The sequence below is a fragment of the Ambystoma mexicanum genome, chromosome 1q, assembly GCF_040938575.1.
Source record: "Ambystoma mexicanum isolate Mex_15411 chromosome 1q, UKY_AmexF1_1, whole genome shotgun sequence".
NCBI classification, from domain to species: domain Eukaryota; kingdom Metazoa; phylum Chordata; class Amphibia; order Caudata; family Ambystomatidae; genus Ambystoma; species Ambystoma mexicanum.
Window position 1 is genome coordinate 28726929 of NC_090922.1, and position 20718 is coordinate 28747646.

Here is a 20718-nt window from a genome sequence, read left to right on the forward strand (position 1 = left end):
ACTATCATATGATTGCCTGCCGTTTTCAACTGTATGGGTGAAGGTTCTTGCTCTGGTGTAAACCAAATTACTGTTTTTTTTATCATCAAACCGCAATAATTTACCAGGCACCACATTGCTCACAGGATGTTTGTCACCGGTCTTGCTTTTGTCAACACCACCTGCCTTGCTCTAGTCAACATCAAGTGTGTTTCTTTTCCCCCTATGATGCCTGTGTTTCTTTTGGGGCATCGTCTGTTTTGCTTTCCAAACTTCGCACCCCACGCATGTCCCTCCTTGATGTGGGTTCTTTGACCGTCATACAACGTGTCCTCCATCTTGCCTCCCAGGAGTCATCCTTCATGCTTCCTATGCATCCCCAATCTCTTCGCTCGACACAACACTTTTTCTTACCAATGGATAGAACCAAATCTTTCTTTGCAAGGTTTTCGTGTTAATGATGGTGATGGTAGGTGTCACACTTTGTATAGGGGTCTACCTTTGACCCTGAAGTATGAAGTCCCAGGTGTATAACGCTTTCTGTGTTGTCCTGTTTTGGCATTATATAACTATGCTTTTAGCCAGCTTCATTGTTTTCAACTTGGAAAGTTCAAATGAGGGACTTCATCTTTTTTAGAAAGTTTGTTCGTGTGCTAACAGATGGATGAGTGTGGACTGTCTGCTCTCAAGTGACAGAGGGGCTTACTCTGTCCCTATCCTGGCTGCTTACCAAAGTTCATGTGCCCTTAAATGAAGTTATATATTAGATTCCTGTGTGCCATCCTTACCAAGTCCCCCTGGAGCCACGTCGCTTGATTGCTTGGCACAATAACCTTCACCACAGATGTCTAGTCGGCTGTGTCTGTAAATATACATTTTGCCAGCCTGTATCATGGTCCCACATGAACTGGACACACTCTGCTTTGGAAATGCACCATCGTTGATGCAGGCTAACTTGGGTTCCTGGGAGTAGTCTCTAAAGAAAATTTGTTTGCAGATACAAATCTCGTCAAGCACTCTGAGCTAAGAAACTTAATGTCACCACAAGTGAAAGACCAAGAAACTCCTGTGTCTTTTTACTTAAAAACTAACACAACAGCCAGCCATTTTTCTAGCCTAGTTCCTAATGTTTAATGTAACTTTTGGTTATGGTGAGTCACCATCGGGCATGGCTTGCTTTTGCAAAAGAGGTGGGAACCCTTCTACCGAGACCAAACTTGGTTCAAATGGCTTCATCTATGGAATTTCTCCCATTCAGGAGGGTCTACAACCACATTTTAGCTCGCTGCACCCTTCACAGGCCTGCTTTGGTGTGATGTCCGGCCCTCCAGGCTCCTGTGTGTTCGGAACTAAATTAGATAAATGAATTCTGGACAATGGAAAACTTGCCCCATAAATCTGCTCTCGATACTGTATTATCCTGCCAAAACATCGGGATTAGGCGGCAATACATCTATTTTCAGACTTTTTTGGACCTTTGGCTAAGTGGTCTATCCGTAACTGCATCCTAGTTCCATGAAGATCTTAATTGAATGCCTTACTTTTCTTTATAAATGAGTGTCTGAAGTTGCTCTTTTTTTTTTACTGTGTTTAGTTGTGTTACTTATTTAATTGTCTGCCCCTCGTCTTCATAGAGATTTTGCTCTATAATGATACAGAAGAGTGCAAGGATGCGCTTTCAAGGCCCCTTTTACTTTTTGTAGCTTGCTCATTCAGCCTAATTAACTTGCATATACTAGACCGTCTCTCAGTACTTCTGAGGGCTGCTAACATCTCACACAGAGGCTTTCCAGTTCTGTCTAGCCCCTCTTTATTTTCGTCTGTGCCTTTGCCATTCCCTTTTCCCTGTAACTTCTCTATTTAAATTATTTATTTTCTAAATTGGTCTGTTCCATTTTTTATTTATATATAAAATCCCGGATTTGACTTTCCTTATGTAACCTGACTTCTACCATGGTTCTCATTTGGTACCTTTTTCTTTTTATTCCACATTAATTTTTATTAAACATTTTTCAAAAAAGATGTGTAACGATACATCAACAACTAAAGGTCATCAAAGAACAGCAGTCGAAACTCTCCCTACCCACCCTCTCCCACCCCCCGCTCTTACAAAACCGAACCCAATAGGGCGATGGAGACTCAGACGTCGAAGAAATCAGCGATCAGACAAAGTAACAATGCTGACAATGTGGGCTCATCTAAAAAAAAACTCATAGCTGGAAAATCAATACATATCTTAGGCTGCTAGTGAACCCCGCCAATCAGTCTTATCGATTCACAGGGGGTCATTACGACCCTGGCTTTAAGGGTTTAACGGCGCCGTAAAAGGTGTGGGCGCCGTTAAACCCTTAACGCCTGATTACGAGGTCCCTTTGCGGGACCCGACCTTAACGGCTGGTTATACCAGCCATTAAAGTAGGGTGCCGCAAAGGGACCTCAGTGCTAATTACGGTACTGCAATTTGCGCTACCGTACTTAACGCCTTCCCCTGTCCCATTGAGCCCTATGGGGCGAAAATGGGAATGGGGAAGGGCCATGGTGAAATGGGGAAATACCGCCCCGCCTACCTTGGAATGGGGCGGTATTTCCCCATTCCACCATGGCGGACTCGTTACAACACCGGCACCAACCATGGTGCTAATAGCGCCATGGTTTAGCGCCGGGGTTGTAATGAGGGCCACAGTCTTCGTGCAGCAGAACTACCATCCAATCTTGCAAAAATGAGTTCATAGTGTCACGGGTAAGGGCTGACAGTTTTTCGTGTGTGAATATCACCCATAGTTTGGCCCGCCAGTCTGCTTTAGAGGGCACTAAACCACTTTTCCATTTTTGGGCTAAGGCAAGCCTTCCTGCGCGCACCATGGTCTGCACCACTCTCGGCAAGACGGACTCGTCCGCTTCCCGGGCCGGAATGCCAAAGAGGAAGACCAGGGGCAGCAGGGGCAGGTCAGTGCCCGAAATCTCCTTGATCCAGTTCCGAAGGTCTGACCAGAAAACTTGAATACCAGGACACCCCCACCACAGATGAAACCAAGACCCGTGCTGGCAACAACTCTTCGGGCAGAGTGGGGATGTCCCTGGGAACATTTTAGCAAGTCTCTATGGTGAGAGGTGCCATGCGTGAAGTATTTTAAAGTTGTGTTCGATAGCAGATGTATACAAAGAACCAGAGAAGATGGACTTAAAAATCGAAGACCATGTGGTATCCACTACCTTCCACCCATCCCTCCCACCGCCTCTTGACTTGAAGCTCTGTCTAGACTCTGCATCTGCTGTAATTAGGGCATTTTAAAATTTAGAAAGAGACCCCTTCCTTGACTTGGACTCCACTATCACTTTTTCCATAGGCGTGAGGGGGCGGGTCAGATTGTCAACCCACTGGGAATCCATCATGATCCCCTTCACTCGGATGTAGTCAAAGATCGAAATCGGAGCACCCCCCAGGGCTTCCACCAAACTACCCCTATTGTTTCTCCACAACACCCACAAGGTGCGGTGTGTTCTAGCCACGTTTGGGAGGTTCTTGCCCGAGGTCTCTCACTTTTCTGGGGTCTACATGGGTGTTCTCAATATATGACCAATATGTTTTCATATCGTCTCTTAAGTGCTCCAATAACACTCTAAGTTGAGCGGCTTTATGGTAGCGCCGGAAATCGGGTAAACCAAATCCCCTGTGCGATCTCGAGAGGGTAAGGACCTTGTGTCGGATCCTTAGCTTTTTCCCATTCCAAATGAAGCGCAGGACCTCCGAGTGGAGGGATTTAAAAAATGAATCTGGGATGGCGACTGGAAGAGAGGTGAAAAGATAGAGAAGCCGAGGCAATATGTTCATCTTGACTGATACCATGCGGCCAAACCAAGAGAGAGTCAAGGGAGCCCACCGCCGCAGATCTGAGACTACCGTAGCAAGAACGCGGGGAAAATTAACTTCGTAGGGTAGGGCCTAGTCCCTCGGAATCGGCACACCCAAGTAAGGCGTATCCTCCGCTCAATTCGAATGCCCCCTAAAGAGACCTTCCCCTCCACCTCTGTATCTGCTCTTCTCATAGGCATCAGGCAAGATTTCTCTAAGTTGATATTCAACCCGGAAAATGCCCCGAAGGAGCGAATCATGTTAAGGAGATTTGGGAGTGAGTGTTGAAGATTGGTCAAATATGCCAGGACGTCGTCTGCAAAAAGCGAAAGCTTAAAGTCAAGGTCGCTGCAACGAACCCCTTCGATCCCCTGATGGAGTCTTACTGCTATGGCCAGGGGTTCCATCGCAAGGGCATAGAGGAGGGGCGAAATCGGACAGCCCTGCCGGGTCCCCCTGGAAAGTGCGAACGGAGCCGAGCTCACCCCATTCACCGCCACTCTGGCAGACAGGCCGTTATATAGAGTTGCAATCCACCTGCAAAATCTCACCCCAAACCCAATTTTCTGCAAGACCTTGCTCATGTAAGCCCACTCAACACGGTTGAAGGCCTTTTCTGAGTCTAAAGACAAGAGATAGGCCTCCTCCCCGGTAAGGGCATTTCGTGCATAAGACCCAACGACTTCCTGATGTTATCACCTCCTTGCCTCCCTGGAATAAAACCCACCTGATCGCCATGAACCAGGGACTGGAGATGCTGGGCCAGCCTATTCGCCAGGAGTTTGGCTAAAATCTTTACGTCTGTGTTGAGCAGGGAAATTGGGCGGTAGGACTGACATTTCCTCGTATCTTTACCTCCCTTCGGGATGACCACAATACAGGCTGAGAGCATTGACTGTGGGAGACAGCCCGAGTCCAGGACTCCGTTGAAGAGTTTAGACAGAAACGGGGCAAGGACAGAGCAAAAAGATTTATAAAAGACAACCGTGAACCCATCGTCCCCCGGGGTGGTACCTGATTTCATTGAGCCTATAGTGTCGATCACCTCCTGGGGCAAAATGGGCCTCTCTAGGGGCTCGGATTTCTCAGGGGAGAGGCAAGGTACTGGCAAAGCGTCTAAAAATCCTGTCTATATCTGCCCCGTCACCATAATATTCAGATTTGTACAGGCATTCATAGTACATGTGGAATTGATCTGCTATCCCCAGGTCTTCCTTACAACACGCCCAATCTGGAAGGGACTAGTGCATCCACCCTCCTACTCTCTCTAAGCTCCCTAAGCTTCCACACCAACATTTTGTCGGCTTTCCCTCCCTTCTCCATGTATTTTATGTTGAGAAAGGACAACTTCCTCTCGGTTTGCCAGACAGGGAGAGCAGCCAGCTTTGCTTTTAGTTGTTGGAGTTCAGCCCCTTTCCCCGGGAACATCTGGGACTTTAACTTGCCCCCTGGTTGAATGGCTTTGATCTTGTCCCTAAGGAGACTCTCCTCTCTACCCCTCTCCCGCTTTCTTGTTGCTTTCTCCCAGTCCTATAAGAACACCCCTGATTGTGGCCTTCAAGGCTTCCCAGACCCCTTCCATCCCCACCTGTCCATCGTCGTTGAATTTGAAAAACTCTTTTATGGCAGCTAGATTGGACTTGGCTAACTCCTTGTCCTTCAACAGGAGATCATTGCAGGTCCATCTCCCAGGCCCTGAAGCTTTCAGGGGGATCCCCAACTGAACCTTGACCATATCGTGGTCAGACTAAGGGGTAACCTCCACTTTCACTTCCGAGATCCTTTCGTAAAGCCCTTTATCAACAAAAATATAATCAATTCTAGAGAATGACATGGGGTTTCGAAAAAAGTGTATAAAGGTTCCTGGCATTCTCGGGCCGAGTGAGAATTTCTGAGCCCTAACTCTTCATTAGTGGTCTGGAAAGAGGCTGCCAAACGCCTCTGTAGCTGGGAGTCTACGCTAGCTCGAGTGGACAACCTATCGCCGGCCAGGTCCAGTGCCATATTAAAATCTCCTCCCACCATAAGGGCCCCCTCAGTAAACGTTATATTTTTGAGCTTCACCTCCGACCAAAAGCGGTCCTGAGCTGCGTTAGGAGCATAGATGGAGACCAAAGTTACCTTAGCTCCTCTAATTTTACCCTTAACCATTAGATAAAGACCCTCTGGATCTCTACATTGGGCTTTAGGGGTAAAGTGCGCTTTCTGGGAGATCACAACTGCCACTCCTCTGTTCTTGGCCTGAGCTGACGCATGAAAAACCTTCTGTATCGACCTAGCCTTCAGAGAGGGCTCCCCACCCCTCATCCAGTGAGTTTCTTGAAGAAAAAGAAAATCCAGCTTCAGCCTGTTAAACTCCTTCACCACCAGAGACCTCTTATAAGGAGAATTGAGACCGTGCGTATTTGGAGAGCCCAGTGTCAGCAGATGACTAAACTCGGCCATCTAGTAGGTAAAGTCTACACTCTAATCCACGGGAGCACAAGCTCCCTTGAGGAGCCATTCTTGGCTGCTTCTCCGACAGTTTCCCTCAACATATATGCCACTCCAAAAAGGAGAGACTCCAATCGGTTGGCGCAAACAAACCCTTAACCTTCACAAAGAACACCCCTCCCTTTAGGGTGGTCACCCTGATCCACGCCTTCCCCCAGTGGCCCACAAGGCAACAAAGCAAAAAACCACAGAATCGAGTTAAGTAGCATGTTGCCTAGGGGAGGGTGGTCACCTTTCTATATTTCCTGTGGCCTCGGATTCAACGCCTTTCCACAAACCCAGTGGCTTCACGGAGCTCCACACCCTCCCCTCCTACTCCTTTTTTACCAGGGTCCAAGGAGGAGTCTCCCAAAAGTTCACTAGTCACTCTTTGAATATTGGACTCCATCACAAGGGAATATCTATAACCTTCAACTTCAAACGAAATCGAGAATGGGTGACCCCACTTATATCTCACTCCTTTGGATTGCAGCCATTTCGTCAAGGGACTGCAGTCTCTGACGTGAAAGGGTGAGACCAGAAAGGTCTTGGTAGATTGCCACTTTAGAGCCTTCCCAGTCAATGGGGCCTTTTCTTCAAGCAAGCTCCAGGATTTTGGCTTTTTTATAGTAGTAGTGGAATTTCGCAAGGATTGATCTAGGGCCTTTAGCGGGCGCACCTGATCTATGAGCTCTATCTATTTTTGGCTTGTTGATGTTTCCCTCGTCGAACAATTTACTTATACTCACTTTAACCACTCGTGCGATGTCTGCCTGCGCCTCTCCTTCCTGCTCCGGAATACCAAGAAACCTCAGGTTAGAGCGCCGCTCCCTGTTTTCCAAATCGTCAAGCTTGAGGATACTTTCTCCTCTCTAACTCCGCCAACCGCATGTCGAATTGAGTCTCGAGGAGGTCAAATGAGGACTGATTGGTCTCCAAAGCCTGGGCTCGTTCATCAACCGCATCCACCTTTTTGTCTAACGAGTCAAGCCTTTTGCTGATGTCTGCTCTAAAACCACGGATCTCCTCCAACAGGGCCGCCATATTTCTGCTCATTGCTTGGGCCTCCGGCGCTTCTGGTTGGCTTGTGGACTGCATAGTAACTCTTTCCTTCGTCTGTTCGGGGATGTGCCGGAAATTTTTGTAGGGACTGTGTCCAGTCCATCAAAGAAGGAATGAGAGTCAGCTAGGGGAACCCCCACAGGTAAGACTGAGATCCCCAGGCCAGGCTACCCGAGGAATCCACTGATGCCCCGGACCCCAGGAAGGCCCTGGAGACCAGATCCCAGGAGACGGGGACTAAGCAAGACACCCAGAGGCACACCGCCGGGGTTTCCCCGACCGCAAACAGTTATAGCGAGGTGAAGTGCGACCAGGAATAATAGAGCGATGGCCCGGAGAGACCCCTGGTGAGAGGTGTTCTGGAGAGAGCCGGAAGGATAATTACTGCAGCATTCACAGTACCAAACTCTAATGCTCCAATTGGATTATACTCTTCTGAGTCCAAAAGTTGGAAGGGGGAGAGGGCGACAGCCAGGACTGCACAGGGGGAGAGAGGGCCGGAGCTCCAACTCTACACACACAAGGCTCCAAAGCACACACACATCCAAAGAGGAGGACAGTTCAGGTGAGTCAAGATGATAGTTTCACCATGCACAGACTGGAGGAGCTTAATACAAACTGGGCAAACAGGGCTGGAGCTACCCCCTGAGGCACAAAGTAGAGACTCTCCGCAGACGAGGGCGGGAACGTGCAGGGCTCACAACACCCACCTTAACAGTGACTGAGGGGGGGGGGGGGCCCCTCACCCGCTCCAGGACTCCACTACTAAAGACACAGGCCGATCCTGGTAAATGCCCAGCAGACAAGGGTTTACCTTTTAAGTCCGGTTGACTGCACTGTCTCACATAGGCCCTGTGAAGCGGACTCTGCCTCTCTAGTTCTTAGAATCTGCTCACACCTGCTGGCCGCTCCAGTGCCCGATCGTTTCTCCATGGGTCACCCAGGCAGCTCCGGTGCCGCAATCTTCCACGCGGGCGTACGCACCTGGGGAGGTGAGCCTGGAACAAGGGGCAGGAGGTGCACTGTCAACTTGAAGCGTGGCGGGCTTAATTGGAGCAGCGTCTATCTTCAGGGACGCTGCGGTGGTACTCCTGCAGACGTGGACGTCTCCGCCACCCCCGCACCAGGGGGGGAGCCTTCTAACACCTTCCCAATCCGGGGGCTCCAGCGTCACTCTCAGCTCCTTCCCGGGCCTGGGATGTTATGGCCCGAGGGACCGAATGTCCATAGCCCACGGGGGAGATCCTGCTGTGACCGCTTCCCACGCTCCTCTCCTCCAGATCTAGCAGGCGTTGCAGTGAGTCACCAACCAGGAAAGTGGACCTCCATCCCCTGCGCTCCAGCCCACGTAAGCCGGTCACCTTCCCCCATCTCGGCTGACTGAGCACTGTCCGCTCCTCTCGGATGCCCGCATGGGAGCCTTAGAAAAAATCAGACTAGGAGGCGCGGGGGAGAGCAGGGGTCCCACCTCACACCAGGACCGCACTCCGGGACTGCGCCTCTCAAGGGGAGCGCAAGCCCCGGGGGGCTGCGGTCTGACACGCTCTTCCCACGCACCCAACTCCAGGGCCGCAGGCAACCGGGGTACCAGCTTGCCTAGTGCCGCTGCTGACGCCTGCCGCAACACATTGCCAACCGAGTCCTGCAGTCCAGACAAGGGGCTTCTCTCATTACCGGGCCAGTGTACTACTGCCGTATGCCAGACAGCGGGCCATCCCCCACTGCCAGACTGGGTAGCTTGCTGCGCGCGCTCCGGCGGGAAACAACCTCCTCTCCGCTCCCGCCGACGGCCCGACTGGCTCCAATCACTGGTCTCTCGGCGCTTCCAGATATCGGGACTGCGCTCAAAAGCTGCCCAGAGGGGGTCACACAGCCTCCGAGGGGGTCGGGGGCCTTCTACCACAGGATCTGGGGGGCCTCAGGTCCCAAAATCAGGCGCCCCGGGTAGGAGACCGGCTGAGACGCTTCAGCACATCTCGGCGCCCCCTTGTGGTTCCTTGGTACCTTTTTCACTGTTGTCCAACTAACTGCATGTCGGGTAGATTATGATGAGCTGTGAAAGTTATCTTTAAGAAGCATGATCCGCACAACTGTTGTCAGCCGTATATGTTAATTGCTATTCATACTAATGCCAACGCCCATGTTAACATTCCTTCACACAGACTGTTCCCAGTGTATGTCCTAAATCCATTTGTTTACATTTATTTATATATTTGGTTTATTAAAATAATAAAAGACATTTCACACAGCATTAAAAAGATGCATGCTGTAATGTTAACTTCACCAAGTTCCATAAATGTTAAAAAAAATAGCAAGCATTTACAAGAATATACAAAAATCTTCAGAATGAATAGCAGTAATAGTTAGACGTTTGGACATAAATAATTGTACTAGGTTTCAACTACTTCTGTTCCCAAACCAAATCAACAGAAACAAGCTTCGAATGGATTGTTCCTTCAACGTATTCCTCATCTATAACATGTAATGTCCAGAGCTGGGCTGCTTCGCAAATGTATTCGGCAGAGGGCAGCCTGCGTCGATGGCTTCGGTTCGATGTCCCTCGAGGGTGACGTCATCGGATGTTATAAGTAGTACACACAGCGCCCGTAGCCTTAGTTCTGTTTTTTCTGCAAACGTGTTTGCTTTGTAAAACTTGGTGTGCTTCGTGTTTACTGTTAAGTTGCTGTATTATGTCTTCTTCTACCCCGACGACCCCGCGGTCTGGCTCCAAGATGTCGATTACGGATCCGCATAGAATTTGTCTGTGGTGCCTGGGTGAGGACCACGCACAGGTGACTGCTCAAAGTGCCAGTCGTTGACTGACAAGGCCTTGCGAGAACGTAAGGGGAAATTGAAGGTAGGAAGGCTGTTCCAGCCCTGTAAACCATGTTGGCTGGTATTTCGACCTACGAGTCGAGATTGGACTCTCCTTGTCGGAAGAAGTCCTATCGCTCCAGGTCCCGCAGTGATTCTCACCACTCGTCCGATTCGTCGCGACGGTCCAGGAAGCGACGTCACCGTTCAGCTTCCTCGTTCTTTTCGGACGATGCCTCCTCGAAAAAGGTGACCAGCCCCACCAAATCCTCGACCCGGAGGAGGGGGATGCTTTCCGGGTGCAGATATTTCAATCCCAAGGCACAGTTCCGTCCGCACCTTCTGACGAAGCAGTCAGGGAACGATCTTGGCCGGTTACTCGTGCGCCTTCGGGACGGGTGGACAGCGTGATAAACATGGGGAGCCTTCGAGGCCCTGTTCGGACAAGGCATTGGGTGTTCATCAGAGATGTGCCAGGTCTAGGTCGCGGTCTTGGTCTCCGTCGAAACCTGTGAAATGCTCAAAGCCCTTGAAGGTGTCTGTGCCATCGGCGCCATGCCAGTCGGGTGTGCCTGTCGGGTCTACCACCCCCCCCCTCCCCACCCGGTCAGGCCCTCGAAGCCGTCTCAGCCATCGATGCCATCTGGCCGAATTTACCACTGGTGGTCCCTGTGACTGTAGACCCTCCGAGGAAGGCTACTTCGAAGTCTATGAAGACTATTACAGAGAAGTGTACTCTTCTCCCAAGGAAGGACTTCTTTAAGTCTCTCCAGGACATTTATGAGGATAAAGAAATGTCAGAGGAGGATGTTGGGCCTTTTGGTCTTCCATATGGTACTCCTGGTGTTCTGGAGTCTCATTTCTGAGGAGAATCAGATGGAGGACCTGTGTCAGTCTTTGCATGATGCCAGTGGCCTCGACACTTCCCCTGAGATGGAATTTGGTGGGCCGGATCTGGGGGATCATGCAAACTCCTCTTATCAGAGATTGATGTTGAGAGTTATGGAGTACATGGGCTGGGCAAGGCCTCCAGTGCAGTTTGATCAAGATGATTTTACAGATATTCTGGATCAGGGTCTGTCCACTGACCCGGTGTTTCCATTTCATATGGCATTGCAGAAGAGGGTGGCTGCTACTTGGAACACCCCAGAGAGTATTCCGGCGGTGAACAAGTTGTTGACCAAGAAATACCGCCTATCCTGTAGAGACCCCAGCTACCTGTCCACAACCACCAATCCTGGGAGTTTGGTGGTTCAGGCAGCTATGGGCACCTCGAAGCAAGCAGTGTACCCTACCATCCCTTCTGATAGGGACGATAACCGCATGGATGGATGGATGGGCACACAAGGTATTTTCTGCTGGGAGTATAGCATTGAAGTTGGCCAACTCCACCTGTGCCTTAGCAAAGATTTCGCACACTCTGTGGAATTGCATATCTTTAGCTGCTGATCATATTCCCGAAGGGGAACAAAGGGATGGCTTTCTAGCTATTGTGAAGGATGGCAAGGATGCCATGTGTGAATCACTTCAGTCTGGGTTGAACATTGCGGATAGTCTCAGCAGGTCCATGTCCACGAGCACTGTGATTCGCAGATTTGCATGGTTGTGGAAGTCCTGGTTTGCACCAGGTGTGCAGGCTCGTCTTCTCAACATGCCCTTTGACAGGTCTCATCTGTTTGGCAACAAGGCTGACGAGAGCCTTGAGAGGTTGCAGACCTCTAAAGCAGCTGCCAAATCTTTGGGCGCAGCTGTTCGACAACCTCCGCCTTTTCGTCATAGGGGACAGCAATGGAGGGGTTGCTTTCGCTACTACTCCTCATTTGGAAGGGCGAGACAGATGGCTTGTGAGAGGGGCCAACATAAGTTTCCTCTTGGTGGACGAGGTAGAGGTGCCAAGGCCGCTGCAGCATTAGCCTCTTTACCATCAGGCGCTGCCGAAGCCGCTTCAAAACCCCTCTGAGGGCGTGTTTCATTGTTCACCGGTAGGGGCCAGGCTATCTTAACATCTAGAAGAGTGGCGAGCCATTAATTCAGATGCGTGGGCTCTGGAAACAATAGCCCACGGTTGCTGCCTTTCTTTTCTAAAACAGCCTCGCAACAATCCCCTGGGGAAGCACTCTTTGAGGGTTCCGGCTCTGGTCCTTGTGCAGGAGATTTTGGCCCGGCTAGAGAAAGGCGCTAAAGAACCAGTGGCTGTGGCGGGGAGGAACAAGGGTTGGTATTCCCCATATTTTTTGATTCCCAAGAAGGACAGAGGACTGAGACTCATCGTGGACATGAGATACTTCAACAAGTTCCTCCGGAACGACAAGTTCAAGATGGTCACTCTTTCTCAGATCCTTCAGGCCCTCCAACTTCAGGATTGGTTGGTGTCATTGGACCTGCAGGATGCTTATTTTCATGTGCCGATCCATCTTGAGCACAGGAAATACCTGAAGTTCACAGTTGGCAGCTTGCGCTATCTGTTACGGGTCCTGCCATTCGGGTTGACCTCCGCCCGAGGGTCTTCACCAACCTCATGATGGTAGTGGCAGCATATCTCAGGAGAGGGGGGGATCCATGTCTACCCCTACCTGGACGTTTGGCTGATCAGGGCGAGTCCTCCCGAACAAGCCTTTGATCATCTCAGCGTCACCTGCCACTCCCTTCACAAACTGGGATTCTCCCTCAATTTCATGAAGTCGCATATGACACCTTCCCAACATCTCCAGTACATCAGGCTGTGTTGGACATGTCCATGGGGATGTGCTCGCCACCCAAGGGGAGGGCTCCACACATTCTCCAGATGGTCTCCAAGTTTCAGCATGCCCTGACTCTTCCAGCTTTCGAATTTTTAAGGTAGCTTGGCCTCATGGCATCCTGCATTTTTCTGGTTCCAGAGGCCCGACTGAGAATGTGATCCCTTCAGTGGGCTCTACGGACTCAATTGTCCCAGTTCTCGGGCAAGATGTCGGATCTCCTTCATGTTCCCGTCAAGGTCTCTCAGGATCTTCTGTGGTGGGCCATCGAGGAAAGTCTCATGAAGGGGGAGCCTTTTTGGCAACCGTGGCCGGAGGTAACGCTAGTGACGGATGTGGTGGGCTCATGGCAACGATTTGACCATCAGCGGTCGTTGGTCTCCATCGGAGTCCAAACTACACATCAATCTTTTGGAGCTGAGAGCAATCAGGCTACCTCTGAAGGCTTTCCTGATGTCTGTATGGGGAAAGAATGTCCTGATAATGACGGACAACAGGGTGGCCATGCATTACCTCAACAAGAGCGGTGTAGTGTCACTACCTCTGTGCAGGGAGGCAATGCAGCTCTGGTTCTGGGCAAATCAAGAATTAATCTCCCTAACAGTGGTTCATCTGGCCGGGGAGGAGAACACGGTGGCGGACGCTCTGAGTAGGCATAGCGCAGTCTTCCCACGAGTGGGAACTAGCTCAGGAAGGCCTTCAAGAGATCTTCGCCCTTTGGGGAACCCCGCAGGTGGACCTGTTCGTGACCGGTGCCAACCAGAATTGGGAAAGGTACTGCTCGAGGGAATTTCCTCTGAGAGGAGCTCTAGGAGACGCGTTCGTCGTGGATTGGTTGTTCCCGCTTCTGTACACGTTTCCTCCGATCCCTGTTCTTCTTCAAGTAATCAGGAGGTTACTATGGTTCGGGACCCGCATGATCCTCATTGCTCCGGATTGGGCCAGGAGAGCGTGGTACACGGACCTTCTAGTCATTTCCATCTGTCCTCCAATATGTCTTCCCCAAAGAGAGGATCTTCTCTCGCGAGAGGAAGGTCGGGTTCTCCATCCAGAGGTCAAGACTCTCCACCTTCACGCATGGTTTCTGAATGGTTGAGATATAAGGATTGGGTCCTCCCGGATGACGTGATGGAGGTGTTGCTTTTGGCCAGGCGGCCAGCAACAAAGTCCCTTTACCGTTGCCGTTGGCATAGGTTTTGTGACTGGTGCAGAGGAAAGAATGTTGAAACTTTTCAGTGCTTAATTCCGAAGCTTCTCTCCTTCTTACTTTCTTTGGCCCACAGGGGTCTTCAGGTGGGAACCATTAAAGGTTACCTGGCAGCGTTTTCTGTCTTTAAGCGCTCGTCTGAGGAATGTTACTATTTTAAGATTCCACTGATCACTCAGTTTCTGAAAGTTCTCACAAATGTGTTCCAGTCATCGGCTTTTCAGGTGCCGGTCTGGAACCTTAAATTGGTCTTAAAATTTCTAATGGGTGCTACGTTTGAACCTTTGCACTCTTGCCCGTTGAGATTGTTGACATTTAAGACTGTTTTCTTTGTTGCAGTTAACTCTGCTCGTAGAGTGACCGAGTAGCAGGCACTTTCTTCTAAGCCACTCTTTATTTTGTTCCACAAGGACAGGGTTATACTGCGAGTGAGTCTGTCCTTCCTAATTAAGGTAGTGTCAGAATTCCATTAAGTGGTGCTCCCTGCCTTCTGTCCTCCTCTTGCATCCTAGTAAGGCCGAGGAGAGACTCCATAGGTTCGATCATAGGAGGGCATTAAGCTTTAATCTTTCCAGAATATCTAAGGTCATAGTGGACGACCAGCTCTTTGTGGGGTATACTGGACACCGATTAGGCCAGTCTGTTTCCACGCAGACCTTGTCTAGCTGGATGATCCTCACTATTTCAGAATGCTACAGGTTGGCTGGCAAGGACCCTGCTGAGGGCTTGCGGGCTAATTCCACCAGGGGCATGGCTACATCGACAGCCCTGCAGAGGGGTGTACCGGTAAAGAATATCTGTGATGCTGCAACGTGGTCTTCCATACACACGTTTGTTAAGCATTATTCCCAGGATGCTTCCCATGCTCAGGATGTCGCCTTTGGTAAGGCAGTGCTTTACTATGCCATTTAATTGCGTATGTCTATATTCTTCTCCCTCCTTCACTCATGGATACTGCTTTGGGAGTCTGTCGTAGATGAGGAATACCTTGGAGGACACAATCCATTCAAAGAACAAGTTACTTACCAACTGGTAACGTTCTTTCGACTGGATGTTCCTCCAACGTATTCCTCATCACCCTCCCAGCCTACCCCTCTCGAGAATTTCCCATGCCATTACAGCTTTCGTTCCAACAAGGCTAAGTGCAGTCAATGCTGTATTATAGGCACATGTGCCACACGTTGTGAGGGGGGAAAAAACGAGAACTGAGGCTACGGGCGCTGTGCTTGCTACTTATAACATCCGATGACGTCACCCTCGATGGAGACCTTCGAGGGACATCGACACAACGCCATCGACGCAGGCCGCCCTCTGCTGAAACAATTTCCGAAGCAGCACATCTGTGGACATTACATATCATAGATGAAGAATACGTTGGAGGAACACCCACTCGAAAGAACGTTACCAGTTGGTAAGTAACTTGTTCTTCTCTTGGAGCTTTTTGTCTTGGGCCCGTAATCTTGTATGTAGGGAATAGATTCATGCTCAACCGGTTTCTCCATGTTTTGCTCAGAAACTTAATTAAGTACTTGGGTAACTTTATTGTAAGGTTCTCCTCCACCATTATACGTTTAAATAATTTGTATTTCAAGGTCAGATACTCGATGCTTAATGCATCGTAGTCCCATAATTTCCTTTTTCCATCATTTGGATTGTAAAAGGTCGAGCCAAACATCAAGTTCGGGAGGGTCATTGGGAATGGAAGGGTCTTTGAGGGAAGGTGGGTGGGTTAAATGGATTCTGCATTCTCCCAGGTTCACCACTGCTCCCACAGGGGGTTTCTCCCTACCCCCATGAGATCCAGCCGCTGAGTACCACCCCCAGAGGTACTTCTGGGTAGCTGCCTCATCTCCCTGGCCTCAAGGGAGGGGGCTCCCGCTTTGGAAGCAGTGATGTTACCATGGTATTCGCCAAACCCCCCTCTCCTACAAAACAAGCAAGTGAATGACCATAACTACCAGTTAACCTTTGCCCTGTGTCTCTCCCTTAAAGGACCGTTTTCAGCCGTCTTACAAACTGTTTCCACTGCCATCACTTCATGGTAACTGCTCTCATGAATGCCTCCAACTTCATCTCCTCTGTAACCTATCCTCTATTCTAATTCTTGTTGAGCTGTCTCCCTCTCCGTCTCCCTCTCCGTCTCCCTCTCCAACACCTCTCAACTCCTCTAACTTGGGGAGCTTATCTCCTCCCTTGGTTTCTCGTACCAACTCTTCGCGTATGACAACCAAAGAGTCTTCTCTTTTCCTGAACTCTCCTCTGACGTCTCTATCAAAATTTGTCTCTCTGCCATTAAATATTGGATGGCATCATACTGTCTACCAGAACCGACGTGCTCCTCTTCCCTGGCAAATGCTATGAACTCTTCCCCTGCCTATCCAGTTCCCACGTGACTCTCCCCTACTCCTCCTCAGCTACAAATGTCCGTGTCATATATAGCCCTTCTCTTTCATCTCCAAAACTGCAATGATGGCTCTCCTCAACATCGTCCTTTCAACACTGCCAAGCATCTCTTAACCCCTCTTGTTTTCTTCAAACTGGTCCAGTGTTCCTGCGTCATCTTTGGTCTCCCCAACTACGCTGTATGTCCCCTCGGCAAGATAATTAACTTCACAACCAGGACTGTTTGAACTCCCTCAGTTCACACCTACTTCCTTTTATCGTCACAGTTACTCTTACCCTACACATTTTCTAAATTCAACTATACCTCAGTGACGCGATTAGGCACATTTTCTAGATTCCACTATACCTCAGTTACACTATTAGGCACATTTTTTAGATCCAACTTTAGCACACTGATGATATTTGGCACACTTTCTAGGTTGAACTTTAACACAGAGACGCTATTAGGGGACATTCAGTGATGTTGGGAATACCTTCTAAATTGAACTTTATGGGACATGCTGCCATTTACAATTCTGACTAAGTGTGGGACATGCTATCATTCACAGTTCTGGGGTAAGGTTATGTTAATGTTAAAGGACATTTTCACTGTGCACTATCACCAGGCGCTCTGGCGGCTCTGAAAAAGGGAAGAGGGGTGAGTTAGTTGGAATAAACTGGATAAGTGCAAGAGAGCAGTGATGTGCTGTTGGCAGCCTCAGCCCGGTGGGTCCGTTGACTGGGCTTGGGGTGTTTTACGGTCGGTAGTCGTTGTGTGCTGTTGTGCAAGTCTGTGTGGTTTGTTTTGTTGTTGCAGTGTAGTGAAGTTTGTGCGGATTGTTGTGTTGTAGGCTTGTGGTTGTGTTTGGTTAGAGTTTGAGGGGTGTATGCAGAGGGGTGAAATTGTTAGGGGATCGGTTAATTGGCATTGATGTCCTTGCAATTATGTCTAGGTGTGATGCTTGCTATCATTCACTATTCCATCTAAGTGTGGCGCGTGCTAACATTCATATTTCTGTCTAGATGCAACGCAGGCCAATCTTCACAGTTCTCTCTACTAGCATTGGCAAGTAAGTTAGTGTGTAATGCAATGCAACGTTTACAATCTAGCTATGAATAGATTTAAGCTGGTGGTCACAAATCTCTCTAAGTATGCATGGTGTAAGTCTATGGCAGTCTACGCTATGGAAAGGTAAGGTAGAGTGGCTGGGGCTTTCTGGAGTAGAGTAATTGCTCTATAACCCACCCATGCCACACTTAGTTTTTGTTGGGTCTGTTGACTGCTGGCTTCATTGGCTTCCCCTGCTGATAGGTCTTGGAGCCGCCAATGTAGGAGCCACGCTTTGCCTTGGGGTCCTTAGCCGCAGGGGGTACCGGGCAGAGGACTGCCCTGGGAGGGTCAGTTATGACCAGGTGAATGTATCAATCAGGGAAGTTGGGTGGGTTGGAGGGGGGAGGGTGGGACTGGGAAAAGGGCAGACACAAACAAAGGACTACACCCCACAGACTGCACCATTTGGATGCAGCCCAGCACAGAAAAACGGGCTCAGAAGCCAAAAGAAACACTAGACAGACACCAGATTAGCACACAGCGCTCACCAAAAAATATAAATACATAAACGATTAAGTAAATAAATAATAAAATAAAAAAATAAAAAGAATTTGAAAAAACACTCACACCACTCCAAATGAATGCATAACACAGGCCAAAAACGGATTACAATCATTGTTAAACTACTCACTCACAATCAGCCAGCCCCTAAAGTTGCTTCCAAACTGATTTCCCTGCCACATGGCTGTCCACAAAGCAAATGTGCCAGTAGTCCGCTCTCAACCTGCATTTCCTCCAGCAATAGGGGTCTGCTCCCGGGTACATCTGTGATAGCTTTGCTGGGTCCCACTGCCACCTAAATAGGAGTTGAAGTCTGTGTAGTTTATATTGGCAGGCCACAGATGTACAGTGTGCATAAGACTTACCTTTCTTAATGAGTTTGGCTATTTCTTGGACAGAAATTGTGAAGTATCCAAAATGTTCAGCAGTAATTGAGCGGGACTTTGTATACATATGCAGTTTTTTATTATGAACAATTTCATTGCAAGTATTTTGTCTATGACAAAGAGTTTCCAACTTTAAGGCATAAGAGTTTTCATTTCTAATGTCTATCCGTTTTGAAAGGACGTCTGAGAAGAGGTGAAACGAGGTCCAAAGGTTGGGTCCTCATTCACGATTTTCTCCATTGAATTACTTTCTGATTAAAGGTCAGTTTGTTATGAGGCCCCCACTTGATTCTGTTAAGCCCTTTGTTGATCTTTAGAATGTTTTAACCTTCCCTTTTAAATTGACTTGTTAGTTTTATGTTGAAGGTTAAATGTAAAGCCGAGGGGTCAGGAAAGGACGTGTCCATTACCTTAAAGAATTTGCATCTGTCAAACAATGATTTTCGTGTAAAAATGTAATCCAAAGTAGATGGGGATGAACCTCATTTCCAAGTAGGGCAAGATGGTATATATCCTAAGATATTACTGTTTAGTTTCATCACACCTCAAGCATTCATAATATTCTACCTCGACAGACCTCGAGAAAGGACTCGAAAAGCATCATAAAACGAGGCTCAGTCTATAATTTGGCAGGGATCTCTACCGAAGAAATTAGAGCCCAACACGCTCCCTGTCAATCTAGATTTTTCCGAGTTTGTGGCCCCGTACCAGCTGCTAAGAATTTAAGATAGAATGTCTCAATAGACAGTTTGTTCTATTGTCAGGGGGTTCCAATATGTATTTATAACCAGAAGGTCTCGATAATTCTGAAAATTGGCAGTATTCTAGGATGACTTTATAACGCAAATCTGAGAGGGGCTGATATGCCTAATCTGAGTAGAGATAGCTTCATTACTACTTATTGTAATAAGTAAACACTCATTGGGAAGACCCCTCACCTTTTGGGCGGCCTACAGAAAGACTATATATGCATCCACAATAGGTTTCTCCTGAAGTCAGACATCTTGGTGTATTAAATATCGACATTTTAAAAAAAATATTAAACCACTCATTCCGAGTCTAAAATACATGCTTATGCCCCTGTATATTCCAAAAATAATCCTGGAGACCCAGCTTTGTCTTTCAAAACTATTTTTGTGGCCTTTGGGTCAGAGGTCTCTAATATATTGGCTAGCCAAGCCCAATCTTCCTTATCTGGCCAATCAATTTTATTTTTTGAATTGGAAATGAAGACTGTCGGAGACCATGGGTCACAATGTATTTTAATTTGGGGTTAAGACTGTGACTCAAAAATGCTTTCCTCAAATAATTTGGAATCCCTTCTTTGTGAGACTGACCCAAAGCTATACGTTACCTTATGTATATCTTATCCCATGGTGAAGAACATGTCCGCTTCAGTTAAATGTTTTGCTAATCATATGTGAAAACATATGAAGGACAACATCTGTTCTTCTTTCGTCAATACAGTCAATAAGATAATGTCTCTGAGAGTTAATGGTTCTAAGAAAGGAGATTTCATAAAATAAAGACAACACGTTTTGATTATTTAAAATAACTGAGACCCTTGTTTGGGATAATCGTACTACACATAGAATATTTTTGATTTCCTCACTCCAGTACGAGAAGTAGGCAAAATCTGTGTAGGAAGTGGAGAAACCTTTTGAAAGCCATAAAGTGGCAACAGTTTGCTGTTGGTTGATCATAGTTCAGCGCGAAACAGAGTAGGCAGCGTTGAACTAGAATCCACCTCTCGTCTCATACTGTTGCTTATTTAATGAAGGCTAAGATTGATTTAAGACTTCCAAATCGGACCGTTTTTCAGATTTGCTGGTGTTTGGAGCAAAGTTGTCCCAACTTTAGTTTTTTACTACTTTTTAAATTTTGTTTTAGAATTTAGAACCTTTGGGGAAAGGGGGACTGTTGATTGATCATTCAATAAGTTTGTTGGCAGATCTAGATTATTTTCCAACACTTTTATTCTTCAATTCCATAAGAAGTTTCTTGATCTGCTGTTTCTTAAGGGACCTGTGCTTTTTGATCTTATATTTAATTGCCTGAAAATTAGACTTTTTGGGGGTGAAAGGATGATCTCTAATAGGCCTATTTTAGCAAGTTATTGAAGACGGTGCAAGTGTACCTTGAGGTTTGGGCTCGGTAGCACCCTGTAGATTTGATGTATTTTAAAATGGATTGCTTGTATTCTCGGCAATCCT

General features: G+C 48.1%; 1 protein-coding gene across 3 annotated transcripts in view; it reads left to right on the forward strand.

The window, feature by feature from the left end:
- Positions 1–20718, forward strand: part of ANKRD27 (ankyrin repeat domain 27) — a 1511294-nt gene that overhangs the window by 255441 nt on the left and 1235135 nt on the right. The gene's annotated exons all lie outside the window — the stretch shown is intronic.